This window comes from Diaphorina citri, unplaced genomic scaffold (assembly GCF_000475195.1).
Source record: "Diaphorina citri unplaced genomic scaffold, Diaci psyllid genome assembly version 1.1 scaffold925, whole genome shotgun sequence".
Classification (NCBI taxonomy): domain Eukaryota; kingdom Metazoa; phylum Arthropoda; class Insecta; order Hemiptera; family Psyllidae; genus Diaphorina; species Diaphorina citri.
In genome coordinates, this window is record NW_007378356.1 from 41,038 (window position 1) to 67,527 (window position 26,490).

Sequence of the window (26,490 nt, forward strand, 5' to 3'; positions counted from 1 at the left end):
CTGGATACAGATAAATGTTGTTAGTTGTTATGCTTTTATGAAACATCAGAGGCATACATATTTTGATGCTGGTAATAATATTAAACTTATTTGATATTTTAACCAGAAGTTTTGTCATTATTGTAATGGGGCACAACCAAATGAAAATTTTTTTCGAGATAGAGTCCAATTCCGATGTAAAAGTACCCAAAAAGTGCATTGGCGCACTCAAAAACATCCAAAACGGTCCCTAAGCTGGTAATAATATTAAACTTATTTGATATTTTAACCAGAAGTTTTGTCATTATTGTAATTGCAAAATTTAGGTGATGGACAGAAAACTACGACTCCCAAAATGCTCAACAGAACCAAACTTTAATTCAAAAGACTTCTCATCTCTCGATAATACAAGAACAACAGACATGTGAAATCTACAGAGAAGAAACAGTCAAACATGATTTCGTCAAATTTTAGTCCACCATATTCCTAGACCAGGGGTTTCCAACTAGCGGCCCGCGGGCCATGTGGCCCGCCAGATCATTTTTGTGCCCCGCAGCTGTCAGGGTGGGTCAGCTTGGGCTTGATTTTTGCTCTTTTATTATGGACTGGACTCCGAAAATAGAGCAACCACCCTCATCCCCTCAAGAAAATTTGTTGCATAGGTGATGGACAGAAAACTACGACTCCCAAACTGCTCAACAGAACCAAACTTTAATTCAAGAGACTTCTCATCTCTCGATAATACAAGAACAACAGACATGTGAAATCTACAGAGAAGAAAAAGTCAAACGTGATTTCGTCAAATTTTAGTCCACCATATTCCTAGACCAGGGGTTTCCAACTAGCGGCCCGCGAGCCATGTGGCCCGCCAGACCATTTTTGTGCCCCGCAGCTCTCAGGGTGGGTCAGCTTGGGCTTGATTTTTGCTCTTTTATTATGGACTGGACTCCGAAAATAGAGCAACCACCCTCATCCCCTCAAGATCCGTGATTGAGGAATAAGCTCACATTATTGAAGAACACCGGTTTCAATCTGCTCCACCCTAAACCCATACATTCACGCAGGTCAACAATACAGAAAAGAAGCAGTCAACATGGCCATCCATTATTAGGTATTTTATATTCGTTGTTTGCAGCAGCGAGAATTGCAAATTGGTTGTTTATTTGATCATTGTGATGCTTTGTTATACGTGCCTGAATAGTTTTTAATTCTAATATAGGCATGGGTCATATTGTCATATAGGACAGAAGTAACTTCATTTGTACTGTGCGTTATGGAATGCTTTTCATAAATGGGTTATACTAGTGTTACAATTCCATCTAAACTTTTTTTTTATGATGTTCCTTTATTGGGTTTGTTTTGGAATTAGTAGAAAAATATGAAAGAATTTATTGACTTGCTTTGGCTCTTTCCATAGTTATTAGATGTCTTTTATTTAATATCAAATAAAAGTTCTTCTTGGATTTATTTATTTTATTCCTATATATTATTCCACACTCGTTCACAATGTCCAGTGTTACAATTCCATCTAAACTTTTTTATGATGTTCCTTTATTCGTCTTTGGGTTTGTTTTGGAATTAGTAGAAAAATATGAAAGAATTTATTGACTTGCTTTGACTCTTTCCATAATTATTGGATGTCTTTTATTTAATATCAAATAAAAGTTCTTCTTGGATTTATTTATTTTATTCCTATATATTATTCCACACTCGTTCACAATGTCATATCAAGTTACCTGATGTACTTCATCAGAGAGATGACGGACCCTGTAAGGCAGAATATTTTATCACTGTTGTTGTTTAATATCAAAACGCCAATGAACACCATTTCGGTCGCCGCAAACATTTACAAGCTATTGGCAACCGAAACGGAATTAATGTTTCTTTTAACTCTTCTTTTGGAACATTTCTACTCTTATTACTTCGAAAACATTTTCGCGTTTGGCAAAATTACGACCACCTCCATTGTCACCTATTAACAGTTTCACTCTGTTTCACTGATGTTTTCAGATTCACTGTCACCAAATTCACAACTCCAGCTTTCATCAAACCGCGAGTTTGGTGAGGGAATTACTTGTATAATATCAAAACGCCAATGAACACCATTTCGGTCGCCGCAAACATTTACAAGCTATTGGCAACCGAAACGGAATTAATGTTTCTTTTAACTCTTCTTTTGGAACATTTCTACTCTTATTACTTCGAAAACATTTTCGCGTTTGGCAAAATTACGACCACCTCCATTGTCACCTATTAACAGTTTCACTCTGTTTCACTGATGTTTTCAGATTCACTGTCACCAAATTCACAACTCCAGCTTTCATCAAACCGCGAGTTTGGTGAGGGAATTACTTGTAAACGTCACAATAATGGTGGAGTATAAATAATAACACCTAGAAGTATAATAGGTGTAGGTATCATAGGTACAAGTATCGTGTCAACTCTTTTTACATGCGTCAACTCTTTTACACTTCTCATACCTACGTCTGCATTTGGAAATTCAACTTGAAATTTGAATAAAAACATGATTCATTATGTGAACTACCATGGGAGACAAAATCGAGGGAGAAGAAGATCTTACAGGTGATAATACTAAACCCATCGTCCCGATACCCTTGCTACAACACCTAGAAGTATAATAGGTGTAGGTATCATAGGTACAAGTATCGTTTCAACTCTTTTTACATGCGTCAACTCTTTTACACTTCTCATACCTACGTTTGCATTTGGAAATTCAACTTGAAATTTGAATAAAAACATGATTCACTATGTGAACTACCTACCATGGGAGACAAAATCGAGGGAGAAGAAGATCTTACAGGTGATAATACTAAACCCATCGTCCCGATACCCTTGCTAGAGGGAGAAGAAGATCTTACAGGTGATAATACTAAACCCATCGTCCCGATACCCTTGCTAGAGCACATTAACTGATTTCAAGAGATGTGAATGTATCTCCTAATTGATACCAATAGTCTTGCCTCTGGCTCCAGTCGTATTGGAAGAAGATACCAAGAGCACCACACGTAATTGATGTGACAAATAACGTTTTACAATCCACCGTGATTGTCTTGTCATATAGAAGATCCCAAGGCCGTCCACCTACTCTGCCACTTGTCTCTGGGACCTGGGAGTTATGTAGGAATGATCTTTGGGTGTAGGAGTCGAACGTACAATAATTGATGTGACAAATAACGTTTTACAATCCACCGTGATTGTCTTGTCATATAGAAGACCCCAAGGCCGTCCACCTACTCTGCCACTTGTCTCTGGGACCTGGGAGTTATGTAGGAATGATCTTTGGGTGTAGGAGTCGAACGTACAGGGTCAAACCCCACTTCAGGAGTGTTCAGTCAGGGGTCAAGTCGAGTATTGCTGCTAGCACGACTTTGATAAACGCACAAGTTGTCATAGACAAGTCGCTTAATAGTAAGCAGGTTTTATTCTAACCTAACAAATTGTTTAGAATGAGTCCGAGTTGGAAAAGTTTCGGAAGACTTTTCCAAGTTTTCAGGAAGTTCTGAACCAAACTTATGTAGGTAGGGTAAAGATTCCGATGATTATTTATAGGTACAAGTTCAATCATTTATCAATTTAGGACAAAATTATCGAAAGAAGGATAAATTTAGACTTCTTGAGTTCACCAGACATGAATCGAAAGAACCATTTCTCGTTTTTGACCAATTTTCAAACTCAAACTCAACAAATGTATCACATGACATGGATATATGTTTCAAACATCTTAATGCACAAACCGTTTTATTGTTTCACAAATTATAACTATCATTGTATGATATTGCTTCAGTCTGACCACAAGAGAGAAATTCCAACTTGAAGATTTATAACATGTACTCGTAGAAAGAATCGTAAAGCAAAAAGATGAAGCATCACTCTACTGTGTAAATGTAAATGAAGAAGATATTGTTTCACATTGAGACATTAAAATGGTAAAAGGTGATGACTTTGTCTTTAGAAATTATAATAAAATGATTTAGATTAAATTTTAGATTATGAGAAGCTAGATAATGTATTCAAAAAGCTCTGACCATTGTTGAATCCTGTACAAGATGTTCAAGTTCAGAACGATCAATTAATTCTATGTAGAACTCTAGTCTATATACTTATTGTCCATATTATTTACAGCCCAGGTATGTATTGGAGAAGATATTCTTCATAATAAATAATTACAATATAAATGTCCTTTTTAATGGTCATTATTATTTGTATTGATTCCAAGTCTGCTGTGGTGACATCATTCTTCGTTGTCACGTTGCTTGGGAGAAATATTCTAGGAATGTTTGTTACTTCTTGGTTTCTGGAAATAGTTTTCTGAGGAAAAACAGACATTAGGAATAGGTAATACCTAATTAGTACTCTAATGGTGGACAGGTGCTTAACATTAATGGTAGATACATTGATAGATGGGGAAAACACTGTCCTTTGTCTTGACATCGGAATTTGGGATTTTACCTAGATGTTTGAGGTTCGTGATCAGGACAAGTGATCTCCTAAGACAGGTGCTTAACATTAATGCTAGATACATTGATAGATGGGGGAAAACACTGTCCTTTGTCTTGACATCGGAATTTGGGATTTTACCTAGATGTTTGAGGTTCGTGATCAGGACAAGTGATCTCCTATAATAGTGATGTACTCCAAGAGTACTTTTACTTACTTTGTATAGGTTGTCTTGATATCTGAACCAGCAACCAGCCTACATGAGAGAACATGGGTTTCTTGTTTGTGTGTCCTACGACCTACAAGTACATTATTTTCGACATTTTTGGAAAAGTGTTCTGTTCATAGGAACTATGTCCGAGTATCTATTGACTATTATACAGGGTGATCCAGAGTTACCTGACGGTTTTTAAAATGATGCTACACGTTCAATTTTCAAGATAAAAGAGTGATATTTACTTTTAATGAAAAATAAAAAAAAATAAGGTTTACACAGGGAAAGCTCGAAGTTGTGGGGTCCACGACCACATTGTAATAAAACCTTATTTTGTTCTGAACTCAGTGATGTTCATTTCAACAAGCTACGACAAGTTATAAGAAAGTTATGGACAAATCAAAACCGTCCTATGTCCGAGTATCTGAGGGTGATCCGAGTTACCTGACGGTTTTTAAAATGATGCTACACGTTCAATTTTCAAGACAAAAGAGTGATATTTACTTTAAATGGAAAATAACAAAATGAGGTTTACACAGCGAAAGCTCGAAGTTGCGGGGTCCACGACCACATTGTAACAAAACCTTATTTTGTTCTGAACTCAGTGATGTTCATTTCAACAAGCTACGACAAGTTATAAGAAAGTTATGGACAAATCAAAACCGTCAGGTAACTCTGGGTCACCCAGTAACTTCAGAGTTTAGAGGTATTCAGAAAAAAATTCAGTTTTGCCTTACTCCATCAAAAGCATACATTCCTTTTTGCCAGATAAGTCCCCTTTTTCTCTGTTTTACAGAAGCAAATAAAAGTTACAGTCCACAGATCAGACTTCTTCACACTGGAGTTTAGAGGTATTCAGAAAAAATCAAAACATTCCTTTTTGCCAGATAAGTCCCCTTTTTCTCTGTTTTACAGAAGCAAATAAAAGTTACAGTCCACAGATCAGACTTCTTCACACCATATACAATGGGCTAACAATATTGGGGCTAATTGGGGTTCGTTTACCTGTTTGTCAGAGACAAACATATAAAAATTCCTCGCCTCTGTTTGTACAAATAGAAAAATCTGCCGCCACACTGCACAAAGAGACGAGCTAAGCAATGAACACACTAACTACCTAACTAGTGCTAATAATATTGCACACAACATGTGTTCCAAACCAAACGAACATCAATGGAATAACTCACACCGTAATGTACCTAATATAATTAAAACTAACTTGCAAATCCTGGTCGTACATACCTGCAGACTGGTTGACATCGCTAACTAGACAAACATCATGGACCTAAAATAATTAAAACTAACTTGCAAATCCTGGTCGTACATACCTGCAGACTGGTTGACATCGCTAACTAGACAAACATCATGGAGGTACACGGATGAGATTCAAGTGTTTGCACAGTTTACCAACTGTTGTGCCGTTGGGGTTTTCCATGTAGGTATGTCACGTCCATGGTAGGTAATAGGTATCTCGAAATGACATTTTTTTTGGCTACTATGACAGTAGACTTTAGGGATCGTAAAATCTTAAAAGTCACTACATTTTGTTGTTTGTAAAACCGATGAAATCCGACCAGTATCATTATACACAACCTACAACTCTTCGTACATTTTCAAGTTAAAGCTCTCAATAGGGACTCGCTAGCTTGCTACCTTATTATACATAGATTTACATAACATGAAGATGTTCCATAATAAATATAAAAGACTCTGATATAAATTATATAAAACTAAAGATGATATAAATTTTTAAAAAGAATAAAAAAAGACGCTTGGGTGAAAGTGAATCAGTATTTGGACTAAAGATACACCATTATAGTAATATTGCAAAAAGGAAATAGAGTAAAAATAATAGTAAATCTTAGGTAAGTGAAATAAATAATGTACCTGTGATAATAAATGGAAATTTTAAAATAAATACCTACGTGGATAACACTTAATTAGGTTATTCTTTGACAGTGGGAAAAATATTCTAATCTGAAATCTTGTTAAATGGAAACGCAAATGGTTCAAGTCTAAGATAGTACGTTCGTATTTGTTGGTACCTACCTACATTGTAAAATTTAAGTCATTATTGATGATTGCCTAAACATGTCTGTTTTCTGATAGCTTATTGGCCAACTGTGTTACTTTCTGCATGATTATCACTTACCTATATCTAAAATACTGATCCTTATTAAGATCTCTCACACTATGAATACTTTAATTTTATTACTCTGGGGTTCTGAGAAGGAAGACCTTGACGTCCTTTGGTGAGACCTTCAAGTCCTTTTAAACAAAGGATCTTATTCAGTTATCCTTTAAAATTTGGTATACATAGTTTGAATGCGCGCTAGATTTTGCCTCTTTATTTCACGCTTCCAATAAAAGACTTGATCAGTATACAGGGTGTCCCGCGAACGACTGTACAACACTTGAGGGTTGATGTAGGACCTAAAGGGCTACCAGAAAAAGCTATCTGGACAGATAAAAAATACCTAAGAAACTTTTTTCTAGCATAACACGGTCAAACCGCAAGTTGTTATTGTTCTGAGTTTACTTAACTTTACAATAACAGTCTTATGTCTTTTTGTTAAGACTCCTTTGAAAAAATACCTAAGAAACTTTTTTCTAACATAACACGGTCAAACCGCAAGTTGTTATTGTTCTGAGTTTACTTAACTTTACAATAACAGTCTTATGTCTTTTTGTTAAGACTCCTTGAAACAAAGGATCTCATTCAGTTATTCTTTTAAATTTGGTATACATACCTAGTTTGAATGCGCGCTAGATTTTGCCTCTTTATTTCACGCTTTCAATAAAAGACTTGATCAGTATATATTATATCAGTTGATGTCCTCAGCCACGACTTGGCCTGTCGCACTACCATGTCAATTGTGGATCAATATGATTATCCTCTTTGGTTCCAGACCTAAGTTAACAACACCTTTCTCACACAATGCTATTTTTGTAGATCAGAAAATATTGACAGTTTGTGAAAATATAAAAATGAAGATTTTTTTTTTTTTATAATGAGGATTGGAATGTTTTCTACTGGTGTATAGGTATATAATTATGCATGTATGCATTGGACTTATTGGAGGGAGACATTGTAACTTCTAATATTTGAAAGTTTGCGGAAAAAAATGACAGAGACTTGTGAGATTGGTCTTCAAGGACTGAAGTGACGTTGAGTGATAATGACAAGTTAAACATAATTGCAACTACAGGATGGTCTATAGTCTATACGTACGATCACCTCTTCACAATTGGAATGTACTAAAATACGAAAAATTAGAATTACCTACTAGGATGAAATTATTTATTATTCAGTCACGAAATGAGGTACCCTCCAAATTTACGATGGAATGAAGAAGAAGTTAGATAAATAAAAATAAGATAAAATATTTGTAAATAAATAACAATAAAAAAAAACCCTGATCTTCTTTTTCTTCACCAGGCCAGGCCCAATATTAAGACTTTTTCAGTTTTATACATTAAATAACAGGGTGTAACATTCCATCTGGTGACACACCGTCTACCACCCTGTATGCAGTATGAAACTATTGAACATTAGTGTGAGGGACGTTGAGGCATGGTGGTGGGCTTTCAGTATTGTCATCCTCTTACCTATTTTCCAGTTTTGGTTGGTCGAGTGGAGTGAGACGTTAGCCAGCAGGTTGCTCCTTTCAATCGCCCACCAAGAGATAAAGGGAGGGACTATGAATTTTCCTCCATCTTCCTTTTCCAGCAAGACTAAGTTCAGACAGTAAAAGTAGATTAATGCTTGATGAAATCTATTGTTAACGAACATTAGAAAAGTCCAAGTATTCTCAGAAACCTATTGAATATTTCACTAAGAACGAAAAAATAATAATAATAAAATAAATAAATAAAAAATCATAATGATAAATCTAATCCTCTCAGAAGCATGTTTTCCCCAATCTGTGTTCCCCGTCTGACCTGGATTCTTAGAATTCCAGGGCTATAAACTAGGATGACACCTGGATTCCTGGAAATTGAATTTCATTTCACTTTTATCTAATCAATAGAGAAAACGAAAGTAAAAACGCAATGGTAGATAATAATAATAAATAAATGAAAAATCATAATAATAAATCTAATCCTCTCAGAAGCATGTTTTCGCGAATCTGTGTTCCTCGTCTGACCTGGATTCTCAGAATTCCAGGGCTTTAAACCAGGATGACACCTGGATTCCTGGAAATTGAATTTCATTTCACTTTTATCTAATCAATAGAGAAAACGAAAGTAAAAACGCAATGGTAGACTTGTACTGATACGTAGGCTATACTATAAGGAATAGGGGAGGAACTTGCAAGAGATTACCTTGATATTAACCCCACCTCGGTCGTTGTAAAAAAATTGCCAATTGGACCATCGAAAACATACATTAAAATGTTCAAAATATCGTCCATGCAGCATGTAAGTTAAAGCTCAACGAGTAATTACACAAATTTAATAAACACATGTACGTACATTGCTCCCGGCGGGTATCAGCAAGCAACCTTGTAAAACATTGAAACACCACGTTCTGATTACATAAAAAAAAGAGAGTTACAAACCAAAACAAACATTACACCAAAGTCCCCCCGATTATACTGTCGAGGACTTAACATTTGAAACCAAAAATGTCTTCGGGGCTCTGTGCCACCCAAATGATTGGAAATCAGAAGCTCGCATCAGATCCGAAATGCCACTCCTCATTACCAGACAGTACGCTCGTTGCTCCTGTTTAAAAATTCCGCCTACAAAATTTATAGCATTACCCCCTTAGGGGTATGTATTGATTTTAATCAAAAAATAAATTGTATTATTATTTTTCTTATAGTATAAAAAAAAGATATTTTTTCTATGCGCGTAGGTTGTGGCTATAATGTTTTTTAGTACTCGGGTTGAAGAGATATGAAATATCACATGTATCAGGGATGGATAACATCTGATAATCTTTCAAATACATCTTGCAGGAGGATATGAAACTTGTATTTATCTTCTATTGCGACGTATCTTGCATATCCTACTGCGGGAATGTTCTATATAAATATGGAGACTTGAGTGGAAATTCGAGGAACGTCTTATATGTACCTACATTTCCTCGAGACTCTCGAGAGCATCATCAGATCATTACCATAACAATAGAAATAACTTTTAAATGTAGATTCGAGTACGTACATATTTCATCAATTGAATTATGTTCATAACATGTGCAGAAAGTTTTGGACTAAAAATCTAAAAAGATTTGTATGTATTAATAAATCATGTAAATCATTGTAGTCTAAAGGTGTGTACACACATAGTCGACTCGATGTTGACTATCCACACTGCCTCGAAAACGTAGATTCATCTCGTCGATGGCCGGTCGACTATGTGTAAACAGTAAACACAAATTAAGAAAACAATACTGTTCTCGTAATCTCTGCCTATGGATATATAAACGCAGACCATTATAGGAAAGTATATACCAGTGAAAGACAGGTAAATCGTACCTACTTAGTAACACCCCTCAAGAAAATCCCGGATACGGACCTGATACCTGCCAATGTAGCATGTGGCCCGCATACACATGGAAGTTGGAAACCCCTGTCCTAGACAATGCATTGGAACTACAGATGTTAGATGTTGCCTATGGATATATAAACGCAGACCATTATAGGAAAGTATATACCAGTGAAAGACAGGTAAATCGTACCTACTTAGTAACATTGAGAAAATCATCTCCCACATATCAGTCATGTGTGTCCAATTGGTCACAGGCGAGATCTATCTTGCCAATAACGCCTCGGTTCATTGATTTTCATAAGAAGTTTTTCTCTTCCAATTCTTATTATTTTTTTTTTTTTCACTAAACCGATTATTGCATTCTCACAGGCACATACATAGTTCATGTGGAGATATAGGTACGTGGAATAGAATAAAAATATTGTATGCACTAATACGTGTATGAATGGTATGAATCACTTCTTAAATGTTATAAGCTTCAATTCCTATTATTTTTTTATTTATTTATTTTTTTTTTCACTAAACCGATTATTGCATTCTCACAAGCACATACATAGTTCATGTGAAGATATAGGTACGTGGAATAGAATAAAAATATTGTATGCACTAATACGTGTATGAATGGTATGAATCACTTCTTAAATGTTATAAGCTTGACTATCCACACTGCCTCGAAAACGTAGATTCATCTCGTCGATGGCCGGTCGACTATGTGTAAACAGTAAACACAAATTAAGAAAACAATACTGTTCTCGTAATCTCTTCAACATACACCACACCATGCCTGCATATCCCAAGTTCATTTCTTTTCCAAACCTCGCAGCCAAAACATATCGGTCAGAGGAACAGATCGCTTTAGAAACTTCAAACCACCACCCTAGGATCTGACAGTCATGGGTAGTTATGTAACAATAGGTTGACTGCGCCAAAAGATCAGTAGCGCACCAGTAATGATATCCTGAGGGCGACTTCAATTCAGAAGCCAGTCAGATTCCCAGCACTTGGGTAGGAGTTTATCGCACTATTTATTGTTTGAAAAAGTCAAAGCAGTCTAGTAGGTATAGGTATCACAATGACCGCCGATATAAATGAGATCCAATTTTATAGGATTAGAGTATAGATAGATCCTAGAGATCCTAGCTTGGTAACTCTGAGTTGCAGAATACCTATGTCCGGAGTATGTCGCCAATATTTTGTGCTTTTCTGTTTTCGATTTTAAGCTTTTTAGATACCAAGCAAGAGTGATAACCACATTATAGCAGAGCCAGAACTAGCTGTTTTAATGCTGGAATCTCCCTCCATCAGACCAGGGAAGAAAAATCAATCTCCCCACAATGAAAAAGCTTTTTCCACAGAAAAGGGTGACTTCAAGTCACAGAAAAGTTTGGGTCATCACGTCACGGCACACTACACAACTAGGAATAGGAAAATTTGAGAGACGGCATTAAAAGGCGAAGCCGGAGAATCTAAGCAAACAAAGAGCAAATAAATCAGAACCCATACCAAACGACCTCGCCAGCGTGAACTGTCAGCATATATCTTTCATCCGTGATCCCAATCATCACGAAAAACACATCCATCCATTTGAAACCGAAGTAATTTCACAGGAGGTTATGGAAAATCACAGTCCTCTGTCAGGTACATGTAATGAGATGTGAGATGCGGTGCCTATCTGTGAATCGGCTGTTAGATAATAAGAATGTATCATACCATACACATACTTTAGCTACAGGATGGTACTGTCACAAGGAATCGACAGGTTGCTTGGTCTGCTCGCTAGGAATAGTCATAAGTTCCATTATCGGTGATAGCTAATATAGCCATTTTTCCAAAAATCAAGAGACAACCACCTTCAAATAGCTGCATTTGAGGAAGTACCAAAAGCAGTTTTTAAACACAATTACTTGCCTGTATTGTTTTTAGTCCAGAGGTATATTAGTAAAGGAAACAGTATTTACCAATACTTTCAGATTGCAGAAAATGTTTTGCCGATACACACACCATACACATACATATTTATATCCCTCTATATTAAACTCATTTTATTTCTATACAGAGTCGCTCCGTGTATCTGAGAACTACCATACACATACATATTTATATCCCTCTATATTAAACTCATTTTATTTCTATACAGAGTCGCTCCGTGTATCTGAGAACTTCTCGAAATACCTGCAATGTTGTTGGTCGACCATACAGCCAAATACCTGCAATGGTGCATCTGGATGGGTGACCGTATTAGGAGACCAGGAGGAGATGAAATTCCAGGCGACCGGCAAGGTGATTTTAACACCCGATAGCCTTAGCTCATGTTTGTAATTCAATTTTATGCATATCTATTGGCCGATAAGATATTGAACTGGGTTAACATATTCATGCGAAAAAATGTGCAAAATACATTGCTTTCATTCAGAAACTTCACGCCACTAAAATCGTGGATTATCTGCATACTTGCTCATGTCATCTATGCCTGGTACGCATAACCGCATAGCGTACATGCTGATGTTTATCACCTGACTTACTCTAAGGTAAGTGGGTGCTAAACTAGTGAGACTCCGAGATGTATATTAGAGGGAAGAGGGTATCCTCAACCTTTGGAGCCAAGAGGTCAATGTACAGGACGAGTTTAGAACGCCCTGCATCCTGCATGGCCCGTACACGAGACATAATGTTGGCAATCGAGTTTCTTCCCTTCACTGACAAACATGTATCGAGATGAGTCTTCCTCGCCTGTCACTTTGGCGAAAATAACCAAAGTTCATGAAAATACGTAGAAAGATAGGGGCCCTTCAAATACAATTAATGTAACAACTGACCCCAACTCGGGTGCTGAACCCGGAACTATGTTTACATTTGCAAATTGAAACTCAGAACTGAAAACCCCAGTCTGGTGTACCGAAAAATGGGCATTGCCCGCTAACTGGCAGCTTTCCAGCTTATCGTTTATGTCGACTTTTTCTAGAATATCAACCCATACTGTACGAAAATATTTTCAGTATTTCTACATAGTTCTCATGCAGCCACTAGCAATTTTGTTGATCGTCTATGGACCGCGTCACAAGGCAGTCTGGTGAAGGTTTCGGCAAAGTTAAAGGTTATCTCGGGAGAATCTGTTAGCAACAGATTAGTTCTATCAATAGGAATAGTCTAGTCTATTGGCATACATAGGCATACTAATATACTACCTTAGTGTCACTGTTCCTTAGCCTTTGGCCTGGGAACCGCGAGTTGAAAAAACACGGTGGACTCTTTATTGGAAGATAACCAATGAGCGAGGTTATCGGCAAAACATTTTCTGCAATCTGAAAGTATTGGTAAATACTGTTTCCTTTACTAATATACCTCTGGACTAAAAACAATACAGGCAAATAATTGTGTTTAAAAACTTCTTTTGGTACTTCCTCAAATGCAGCTAATTGAAGGTGGTTGTCTCTTGATTTTTGGAAAAATGGCTATATTAGCTATCACCGATAATATTTCCTTTAATTAGACATCTAGATTTGTGAAAGATAAAAATCGTTCAAGAGCTACCGCGGCATATTATCTAGGTAGGTAATGAAAACCGAACCTTTGCTTTGATGAGCCAAAAATTCCTAATGGAACTTATGACTATTCCTAGCGAGCAGACCAAGCAACCTGTCGATTCCTTGTGACAGTACCATCCTGTAACTAAAGTATGTGTATGGTATGATACATTCTTATTATCTAACAGCCGATTCACAGATAGGTACCGCATCTCACATCTCATTACATGTACCTGACAGAGGACTGTGATTTTCCATAACCTCCTGTGAAATTACTTCGGTTTCAAATGGATGGATGTGTTTTTCGTGATGATTGGGATCACGGATGAAAGATATATGCTGACAGTTCACGCTGGCGAGGTCGTTTGGTATGGGTTCTGATTTATTTGCTCTTTGTTTGCTTAGATTCTCCGGCTTCGCCTTTTAATGCCGTCTCTCAAATTTTCCTATTCCTAGTTGTGTAGTGTGCCGTGACGTGATGACCCAAACTTTTCTGTGACTTGAAGTCACCCTTTTCTGTGGAAAAAGCTTTTTCATTGTGGGGAGATTGATTTTTCTTCCCTGGTCTGATGGAGGGAGATTCCAGCATTAAAACAGCTAGTTCTGGCTCTGCTATAATGTGGTTATCACTCTTGCTTGGTATCTAAAAAGCTCAAAATCGAAAACAGAAAAGCACAAAATATTGGCGACATACTCCGGACATAGGTATTCTGCAACTCAGAGTTACTAATCCTATAAAATTGGATCTCATTTATATCGGCGGTCATTGTGATACCTATACCTACTAGACTGCTTTGACTTTTTCAAACAATAAATAGTGCGATAAACTCCTACCCAAGTGCTGGGAATCTGACTGGCTTCTGAATTGAAGTCGCCCTCAGGATATCATTACTGGTGCGCTACTGATCTTTTGGCGCAGTCAACCTATTGTTACATAACTACCCATGACTGTCAGATCCTAGGGTGGTGGTTTGAAGTTTCTAAAGCGATCTGTTCCTCTGACCGATATGTTTTGGCTGCGAGGTTTGGAAAAGAAATGAACTTGGGATATGCAGGCATGGTGATGCATTAGGTATCTCCTTTGGCTTCTGTAGCCCGGTAACCGCTTTGGCTTCGTAGAGGTTCCAAGTTCCATGTTTAGCTTGAGCTCCAAATGTATGTATTTTTGTATTTCTCCTTCTGACTAAATCTTCATTCTTTAATAGACTGATATGCAGGCATGGTGTGGTGTATGTTGAAGAGTTTACGAGAACAGTATTGTTTTCTTAATTTATTTGGGTTTACTGTTTACACATAGTCGACCGGCCATCGACGATATGAATCTACGTTTTTGGATAGTCAACATCGAGTCGACTATGTGTGTAGTGTGTACACACCTTTAGACTACAATGATTTACATGATTTATTAATACATACAAATCTTTTTTTAGATTTTTAGTCCAAAACTTTCTGCACATGTTATGAACATAATTCAATTGATGAAATATGTACGTACTCGAATCTACATTTAAAAGTTATTTCTATTGTTATGGTAATGATCTGATGATGCTCTCGAGAGTCTCGAGGAAATGTAGGAATAAGACGTTCCTCGAATTTCCACTCAAGTCTCCATATTTATATAGAACATTCCCGCAGTAGGATATGCAAGATACGTCGCAATAGAAGATAAATACAAGTTTCATATCCTCCTGCAAGATGTACCTATTTGAAGTGTATCTGACAGTATCTGCAAACTGCGCTCCTCGTAGAAAGATAAGAAGGTAGAAAAGTGCCGACAGTAATTCTGAGAAAAAAATGCCGACATTCAACAGAATAGGAAATGGTAACTTTATTAGACAGCAATTTTTCTTAAAAAAAAAAAAAAAATACATTTCCATTAAGTATAATTTTATTAAGCTTCTTGGAATGTGAGTATCTTCCCTACTTACACTAATGCTTGTTCTTCATTCTTTAATTTGCTTCAGAGATGTTTTTATTAGAGTATTTATCCGAACTCTATTAGGCATTTGTTTAATAGATCAGCAATCGTCAAAGACATTTAAGACAGTAAAGATGATGTTGATGAGTAATTCTCATCCCATTATCTCTCGGCAAAACGGTTTAACTCCGCAGTTAGTTCGGTTTAACTGCAGGTAGGTCCATTAATGACCATAAGAGCAAGTGACATGTCTTCTGAAGACATATTTGGACCTCGTTAGCGACTTGGTAAATAGTTTTAATCGTTTCTAATAGGATAGAACATGAAGTGGATGACAATACTGAAAGCCCACCACCATGCCTCAACGTCCCTCACACTAATGTTCAATAGTTTCATACTGCATACAGGGTGGTAGACGATGTGTCACCAGATGGACTGTTACACCCTGTTATTTAATGTATAAAACTGAAAAAGTCTTAATTTTGGGCCTGGCCTGGTGAAGAAAAAGAAGATCAGGGTTTTTTTTTATTATTTATTTATACATATTTTATATTATTTTTATTTATCTAACTTCTTCTTCATTCCATCGTAAATTTGGAGGGTACCTCATTTCGTGATTGAATAAGAAGTAATTTCATCCTAGTAATTCTAATTCTTCGTATTTTAGTACATTACAATTGTGAAGAGGTGATCGTACGTATAGACCATCCTGTAGTTGTAATTATGTTTAACTTGTCATTATCACTCAACGTCACTTCAGTCCTTGAAGACCAATCTCACAAGTCTCTGCCATTTTTTTCCGCAAACTTTCAAATACCTATTAGAAGTTACAATGTCTCCCTCCAATAAGTCCAATGCATACATGCATAATTACATACCTATACACCAGTAGAAAACATTCCAATCCTCATTAAAAAAAAAATCTTCATTTTTATATTTTCACAAACTGTCAATATTTTCTGATCTACAAAAATAGCATTGTGTGAGAAAGGTGTTGTTAACTTAGGTCTGGAACCAAAGAGGATAATCATATTGATCCACAATTGACATGGTAGTGCGACAGGCCAAGTCGTGGCTGAGGACATCAACTGATATGTACTGATCAAGTCTTTTATTGAAAGCGTGAAATAAAGAGGCAAAATCTAGCGCGCATTCAAACTAGGTATGTATACCAAATTTAAAAGAATAACTGAATGAGATCCTTTGTTTCACATTGCGCCTTGACTACATATTTGAAGACCTGGACTGGAAAACTTGCAGGCAATTGAGTTAAAAGGTTAAAAACTTAAAACACATCATGCATCATATTTGTCTTCTTCGTCTCCTCTTTCTGCGTTTTTGTTTTCACCTCGGTCTCCTTTTTCGTCTTCTCTTTCGTCCCCTTCAGCGTATTCTTCTTTCAACTTTATTCTGTTGTATTTTGTTGCATTCTCTTATCGCAATGACGCAAGTCTCACCATTCTCTTTCGCATCCTTACCTAATACCTACTTCAAAACTTTTAAGTGCATCCTGTCCAGTGTCCACAAGTAGATACATACAAAGTTTATGTTCTCTGCCATGTGTTCTAAATTCTGAATTCATGGACTATAATGTAGGAAGCCTTTATCTTCCATGGAGATGTTACTGCTTGTCAAGATGACCATTCTGGTAGTTTTGTTCCTCTGCGTGCCTTTTACTACTCGACCATCCTAGCTCTTTTGACACAAATTGATTCGACCAACCTCACAGTGCAGTGGTTAGCGTGGTGGACTTTGGATTTGGAGGTTGGTGTTTTCCGTGTTTAGAGTTTAGAGTCTAAATCGAGTCAGTTCAGCGCGAGCTGATTTTATCAGGGAACGAAAATTGTGACGAATTTTGACAATTTGTGAGACGAATTCGACGACAAAGCATTTACACAAAGGTTATTTTTTGATGGTTTCATCTATGTACAAGTTTCATGGATGATCTATCGCCTTTATTCTTTTCTGGCAAAATTATTCTTCTCCTTCTTTTACTGTGAATCGTCTCACTTTTATTTGGGGTTGGTGCTACGCTCTCTTATACTACTTATTTCTCTCAGGATATACTAGAATAGGTATGTTCACACATAATTGACCGGCCGTCCACTCTGCCTCGACAACGTAGATTCACCTCGTCGATCGACGGCCGGCCGGTCAACTATGTTTGGCCACACCCTATGACTACCAAAATGTTATTCTAAGTAATTATTCTGATGAAAATACCTATTTATCTTAATAATTTTACTATGCTATATTGAAATTCATAGGACCAGGATAGAAACTTGAAGATCTAGTCAGTCTTCGCTATGAAAGGGTCTTAGCAATATTACTATAATGGTGTATCTTTAGTCCAAATACTGATTCACTTTCACCCAAGCGTCTTTTTTTATTCTTTTTAAAAATTTATATCATCTTTAGTTTTATATAATTTATATCAGAGTCTTTTATATTTATTATGGAACATCTTCATGTTATGTAAATCTATGTATAATAAGGTAGAAAGCTAGCGAGTTCCTATTGAGAGCTTTAACTTGAAAATGTACGAAGAGTTGTAGGTTAGCCAAGAGGTCAATGTACAGGACGAGTTTAGAACGCCCTGCATCCTGCATTGCCCGTACACGAGACATAATGTTGGCAATCGAGTTTCTTCCCTTCACTGACAAACATGTATCGAGATGAGTGTTCCTCGCCTATCACTTTGGCGAAAATAACCAAAGTTCATGAAAATACGTAGAAGAATTCATAGGGGCCCTTCACATACAGTTAATGTAACAACTGACCCCAACTCGGGTGCTGAGCCCGGAACTATGTTTACATTTGCAAATGGAAATTCAGAACTGAAAACCCCAGTCTGGTGTACCGAAAAATGGGCATTGCCCGCTAACCGGCAGCTTTCCAGCTTATCGTTTATGTCGACCTTTTCTAGAATATCAACCCATACTGTACGAAAATATTGTCAGTATTTCTACATAGTTCTCATGCAGCCACTAGCAATTTTGTTGATCGTCTATGGACCGCGTCACAAGGCAGTCTGGTGAAGGTTTGACGAACAACAAAACAAACAACAACAACAACAACAACACACCAACAACAAAGCAACAACAACAACAGCAACGACGACAACAACACCACCAAGAACTACATTACCACCACCAACCAAGGCCGTAGCCAGGATTTTGTCGAGAATTGCTGCTAGCACGACTTTGATAAACGCACAAGTTGTCATAGACAAGTCGCTTAATAGTAAGCACGTTTCATTCTAACCTAACAGATTGTTTAGAATGAGTTTGAGTTGGAAAAGTTTCGGAAGACTTTTCCAAGTTTTCAGGAAGTTCTGAACCGAACTTATGTAGGTATTAGGGTAAAGATTCCGACGATTATTTATAGGTACAAGTTCAATCATTTATCAATTTGAGGACAAAATTATCGAAAGAAGGATAAATTTAGACTTCTTGAGTTCACCAGACATGAATCGAAAGAACCATTTGATTATTTTTAGGTACAAGTTCCATCATTTATCAATTTGAGGACAAAATTATCGAAAGAAGGATAAATTTAGACTTCTTGAGTTCACCAGACATGAATCGAAAGAACCATTTCTCGTTTTTGACCATTTTTCAAACTCAAACTCAACAAATGTATCACATGACATGGATATATGTTTCAAACATCTTAATGCACAAACCGTTTTATTGTTTCACAAATTATAACTGTCATTGTATGATATTGCTTCAGTCTGACCACAAGAGAGAAATTCCAACTTGAAGATTTATAACATGTACCTACTCGTAGAAAGAATCGTAAAGCAAAAAGATGAAGCACTCTACTGTGTAAACGAAGAAGATATTGTTTCACATTGAGACTAGGGTTGCCAGATCATTTTCAGCCCAAAACGGGACAAGCGACCTAAAACGTCAAAAAAAAAACGGGATTTTGGATGAAAATACGGGACAAGCAGCTTTTTTAACCCCCCCTAGCCCTCACCCTGCAATTTTTGGAAGAAAAAAAAACACTCAATTTTTAAAAATCAACTGTTTTTTCTTCAGATTTATTAATGAAATTAGAAATTAAAAATTATTCGACACGCGTGTCCCGTACGGGACATTTTGAAAAGTGCCCAAAATACGGGACGTCCCGGGAAATACGGGACGTCTGGCAACCCTAATTGAGACATTAAAATGGTAAAAGGTGATGACTTTGTCTTTAGAAATTACCTATAATAAAATGATTTAGATTAAATTTTAGATTATTAAAATGATTCAAATATGAGAAGCTAGATAATGTATTCAAAAAGCTCTGACAATTGTTGAATCCTGTACAAGATGTTCAAGTTCAGAACGATCAATTAATTCTATGTAGAACTCTAGTCTATATACTTATTGTCCATATTATTTACAGCCCAGGTATGTATTGGAGAAGATATTCTTCATAATAAATAATTACAATATAAATGTCCTTTTTAATGGTCATTATTATTTGTATTGATTCCAAGTCTGCTGTGGTGACATCATTCTTCGTTGTCACGTTGCTTGGGAGAAATATTCTAGGAATGTTTGTTACTTCTTGGTTTCTGGAAATAGTTTTCTGAGGAAAAACAGACATTAGGAATAGGTAATACCTAATTAGTACTCTAATGGTGGACAGGTGCTTAACATTAATGGTAGATACATTGATAGATGGGGAAAACACTGTCCTTTGTCTTGACATCGGAATTTGGGATTTTACCTAGATGTTTGAGGTTCGTGATCAGGACAAGTGATCTCCTATTACAATGAAGTGAAGAATGATCCATTTGTGACTTGGAAGTTACGTAACTCAACTCTGGTAATAATTTACCAGGAATATTCAAAATAGGTACTTAGTGCATGAAATATGTACCTACATCATTTGACAGTACATAATTTTAATGTCAGGATCTTTTCTCTAATCGATTTCTTCAAGTCGATTTTCAGCTGAATTGCTCCCCAAGACCACTTTGCTCAAAGCCAACAAATTTATTCAGGCATATATCTAGTGTCGATGCGACAGAAACTGGAAAACGTCGAACCCATGGACCTTCTTGATTGGAAATCAAGTGTGATGACCGAAAATTCTACTCGTGGTTGAACTTGGAGCTTGGAGCTCCACATGGGACATTAATTTCTGCTCAGCAGTGCTGGGTTGCTCCTGAGAGAAACCAGTTTTGAACCGAATTCTCCGCCACAAGTGTACACGGGGACATCTATCAGTGAAATAACTCAGTGTTTAGTCAGATGTAATGTAATGCCTCCTACAATCTTGTAAACGCCCCTTTCGGATCTCAAGTTCAATCGGAAGATTAAAGTTTGTGTTTGGAACAAGATACAAGGTAAGCGTGTAGCTTAAAACCAGACAGTGTAGTCTAACACAAGATAGTGTTTATCTGGTTGGGATATGAGTTCAAGCGGAAGATTAAAGTTCGTGTTTGGAACAAGATACAAGGTAAGCGTGTAGCTTAAAACCAGACAGTGTAGTCTAACACAAGATAGTGTTTATCTGGTTGGGATATAAATATCTTCCATTATGTATAATCATAAAGTCTTGAAATAAAATAAACAAAGTGGACAGTGTGTGTAGATAAACCTTTGTTGTGGTGTAGAAGTGTTCAGTGTATACAAGGTACATACGTATATTCTATTCAACCCAGATATTTTTACATGGTTTTTCTGTACAAAGATTCAGTAAAAATTGTGTAGTACACTCAGAAAAAAGGCCTCATAGAGACCCACAATGACCAAAGCTCAAAAGATGTTGGGATATAAATATCTTCCATTATGTATAATCATAAAGTCTTGAAATAAAATAAACAAAGTGGACAGTATGTGTAGATAAACCTTTGTTGTGGTGTAGAAGTGTTCAGTGTATACAAGGTACATACGTATGTTCTATTCAACCCAGATATTTTCTGTACAAAGATTCAGTAAAAATTGTGTAGTACACTCAGAAAAAAGGCCTCGGTACATACGTATGTTCTATTCAACCCAGATATTTTCTGTACAAAGATTCAGTAAAAATTGTGTAGTACACTCAGAAAAAAGGCCTCATAGAGACCCACAATGACCAAAGCTCAAAAGATCCATTACGTGTTGAAGTTATTAGATAGGTACATTGTACATTTCTTCAAAATCGCATTAACCGTTCTGAAGTTATAGTGAACCAAATAGACATTCAGACAAAATGCGAATTTGTCGAGGTAAAACTTAGATCCTGCTTTGTTTGTTCGAGTCTAGGTACTCAAAAGATCCATTACGTATTGAAGTTATTAGATAGGTACATTGTACATTTCTTCAAAATCGCATTAACCGTTCTGGAGTTATAATGAACCAAATAGACATTCAGACAAAATGCGAATTTGTCGAGGTAAAACTTAGATCCTGCTTTGTTTGTTCGATTCTAAGGTATATTTGAATTGATTACATTAAAGTAGTTCTGTTTACTTGATCAGTGCCTTCCCGTTTACATATTTAATTACTTACTGTGTCCAACCAGAGTCAGCCGTCTAGTTCTGTGGTAGCTAACCGTGGTGTATGATGGATTGCAAATTCCAACTGGAATCTACAGCAACTATCTCTGTAAGCAGGCATATAGGTAAGTACTTTTTTCTGCATTAAACTTATCAGTGGATACGCCAAATTCCCAATTCATCAGTGGAGACGCCAAAAAGTCTAGGTACATTTGAATTGATTACATTAAAGTAGTTCTGTTTACTTGATCAGTGCCTTCCCGTTTACATATTTAATTACTTACCGTATCCAACCAGAGTCAGCCGTCTAGTTCTGTGGTAGCTAACCGTGGTGTTTGATGGATTGCAAATTCCAACTGGAATCTTCAGCAACTATCTCTGTAAGCAGGCATATAGGTAAGTACTTTTTTCTGCATTAAACTTATCAGTGGTTACGCCAAATTCCCAATTCATCAGTGGAGACGCCAAAACTCCAGAGTTTCTATCTAAATCACATTTTTGTCCTTCTTCACTTAAAGGGGTTATGAATTGAACATCAATTTGGAAAGAGAAAACCTTCCTGATAAAATCTGCGTTTTTTTTACAAATAGGTAATATTATTATTTTTGCTGAATATAAAAATTCAATTCATTGAGTAAACTTTTACCTGGGAATTAAATTATGCTCGAAAACCGTCTTTCATAAAGGTGCGTCCACACTAAGGTTGATCCTAATCATCTAAAACAAGTTCACTTTTTGGACTTCTCTTTTTGTTCCACCAAAATCTTGGTTGGACCTACTTCACATGGCTTTCCACTTTTCAGTTGATTGACATCGATTGTTGTCGACATGGTGCGCAGAGTTATTATACGTACTTTGTGATTCGTAGGTAGATTCGTATAAGTTTAACCCATCTTTTGGGGCAGTTGCCCCTACACCTAAGCCTCAGATTGGGCTTTTTGTGTGAAGAGTTAAGCTATGACCTTGTGATAGTGGCTGATATCTGTTTCGTGTTAATATAGGTCGGACGTTGCTGTGAAATTGACGCTCGAAAACCGTCTTTCATAAAGGTGCGTCCACACTAAGGTTGATCCTAATCATCTAAAACAAGTTCACTTTTTGGACTTCTCTTTTTGTTCCACCAAAATCTTGGTTGGACCTACTTCACATTTAAGTTCTCTTTTTGTTCCACCAAAATCATGGTTGGACCTACTTCACATGGCTTTCCACTTTTCAGTTGATTGACATCGATTGTTGTCGACATGGTGCGCAGAGTTATTGTACGTACCTGAATAATTTAAGCTGGGTCTACTCCTCCTCACATTCTTTTACTCCCTGAAGTGACGTTAACCTGGACTTCAGGGCAGGGAGTAAAAGCAATGTCCAATATTGTAGAACTGTCCAAAAAAAGGTCCGTCCAAAGTGTAGAAATGACCGGACTTTAATGTATCTACATTGAGCATTCGGCAGCACCCTGTCTACGAGATAAATAACATCCGAGCCCGAATTTGTTTAAATTGATGGTTTCAATTTTTATCGTCCCATTAAGTCTGCTAAAGAGCTGGAGAATTGGCCGATTCCTCTCATATCTAGTTCAGGTTCACGGTCTGAAAGGTCATAGCTTCTGAGCTCTCAAGGGGCTATACAAGGCTGACTTTCAGTAGTTACTTTATTTTCAAACACTTTTCTTTTGTGAAGATTAAAGTTTGTGTTTGGAACAAGATACAAGGTAAGCGTGTAGCTTAAAACCAGACAGTGTAGAGTATAACACAAGATAGTGTTTATCTGGTTGGGATATAAATATCTTCCATTATGTATAATCATAAAGTCTTGAAATAAAATAAACAAAGTGGCCTCATTTCGTGATTGAATAAGAAGTAATTTCATCCTAGTAATTCTAATTCTTCGTATTTTAGTACATTACAATTGTGAAGAGGTGATCGTACGTATAGACCATCCTGTAGTTGTAATTATGTTTAACTTGTCATTATCACTCAACGTCACTTCAGTCCTTGAAGACCAATCTCACAAGTCTCTGCCATTTTTTTCCGCAAACTTTCAAATACCTATTAGAAGTTACAATGTCTCCCTCCAATAAGTCCAATGCATACATGCATAATTACATACCTATACACCAGTAGAAAACATTCCAATCCTCATTAAAAAAAAAATCTTCATTTTTATATTTTCACAAACTGTCAATATTTTCTGATCTACAAAAATAGCATTGTGTGAGAAAGGTGTTGTTAAAGACCAAGCTGTGAAAACTGGACCTGCATTTCTGATGAACAGAAAACAATAAGTCACAATATCTGTCAATCAGTGTCGTATAAACTGTGGACCCCAACAAAGGAATATAAACACACATTGATATAAAAAAACGTGTAGCCAAAGTAGGGAAAAATCGAAGAGCTTCAAACAGACTTCACACCATTGCGGCTCAGGTTACAAATGAGACTAAAAGCTATTGTCAACTGACAGATGTTGTAGTAGTGTCTGAAAATATACGTAAAACAAGTGACATAGGAACAAAATAGTGAAGGGACTGAAAGAAATCTAACTATTTAAATAAGAGACGAAAAAGTAAGCCAAAGACAACGATGCTCTACGTAGGCTTGGAAACAAACACAAAGATAATTCATTTTGAGTGCGGGTATCATAAGACAAGTTAACTATTTTATAATTCAGAAAGATGATCTGGTATTGCAAACTGAAAGTCAGGATGTACGCAATGCACCATTGTGAATCACTTGGAAGGAAAACAAAATGGGTACTCTGAATTTCAAAGTGAAATTACATTTTTACAGTAGCCTTATTTGGAATTTGGAAAGAAGAGAAACAAAAGGATTCTGTGAATGAAACAGAAGGAGAAAAAATCGAGCTAAACAAATCAAAGGAGAACATTCGAATATAGCGTACATAAAATATACAAGATAAAAGAGATGAAATAAGAAAATAATCGAGCTAAACAAATCAAAGGAGAACATTCGAATATAGCGTACATAAAATATACAAGATAAAAGAGATGAAATAAGAAAATACCGAGGCAAATGACAATTTTTTTCGAGATAGAGTCCTATTCCGATGTAAAAGTACCCAAAAAGTGCATTGACGCACTCAAAAACGTCCAAAACGTACGCCAAATTCCCAATTCATCAGTGGAGACGCCAAAACTCCAGAGTTTCTATCTAAATCACATTTTTGTCCTTCTTGACTTAAAGGGGTTATGAATTGAACATCAATTTGGAAAGAGAAAACCTTCCTGATAAAATCTGCGTTTTTTTTTTACAAATAGGTAATATTATTATTTTTGCTGAATATAAAAATTCAATTCATTGAGTAAACTTTTACCTGGGAATTAAATTATTAATCTTTTAGCATCCTGGGTCGTCTTCAATGTTTATTGATTTTGAAAAGAAGTTTGATAGTTTGAACAAAGTTGACTTGTCCTCGTGTTTACAAATTGACCCCCAAGACGACCAGAGCTTTTTATTATTATTATTTTTTTTACTTCATCAAGTGGAATTGTCTCCAGTATATAACCATCAACTCAGCCACCTCAAGAGAAATTCGACTGACGATGGCGTTCCATTGAACTCGGATTTTATTCGTGTGGGTACTTGACCTACCTCACAGAATTTTTTTTTTTACTTCATCAAGTGGAATTGTCTCCAGTATATGACCATCATCTCAGCCACCTCAAGAGAAATTCGACTGACGATGGCGTTCCATTGAACTCGGATTTTATTCGTGTGGGTACTTGACCTACCTCACAGAAGAAAAAAAAATAATCGAGAAGAAAAATAAATTTATCATAAAATTAAAAATAAAAAAAAAACAGAGTGAAAATGATGATGTTAATGTGAGGGAAAACAAAATAATAAGAATGGAATTCTTACCGCGGATGCAGCAGGGCCGCGTATTTTTGTGGGAAATGGCTCAAATCGGGATGAACATGAATGGCTTACCGCTCTTGCCAGGCATTTAAAGAGGATGTGATCAACACATTCAAGCAGTCCAGGATGTGGTTTCATTTTTATTGGAACTGATCAACTAGGTAGATAAAGCTCTCAAATTCGGCCTTGGTTTTACATAAGCAATTTAATAAGTCGTGTTTCCACAAACTTTCTGATTTTTGGTGGTGAATCTCTCTATGAGATGGTTTGTGCCAATAAATCATGACCAAACGGGTATCAAAAGTCAGAAGCAACATAGACCTGTGCATCCTTCCCATCTTCGTCATAACACATTTACACTCGCGATTCATGCTGCAGATTACTCCCACAACTCCCAACTCGTCTAATCGTTCATCTCATTTGGCAGCGTCATGAAAAATTATATGTTTATACAAGTTTATGACACATGTCATGTCAGTGGCTAATATTAAAACATTAATTTCTCATAACTTCACTTACTTGGAAACGTTAAATGGGACAATTAA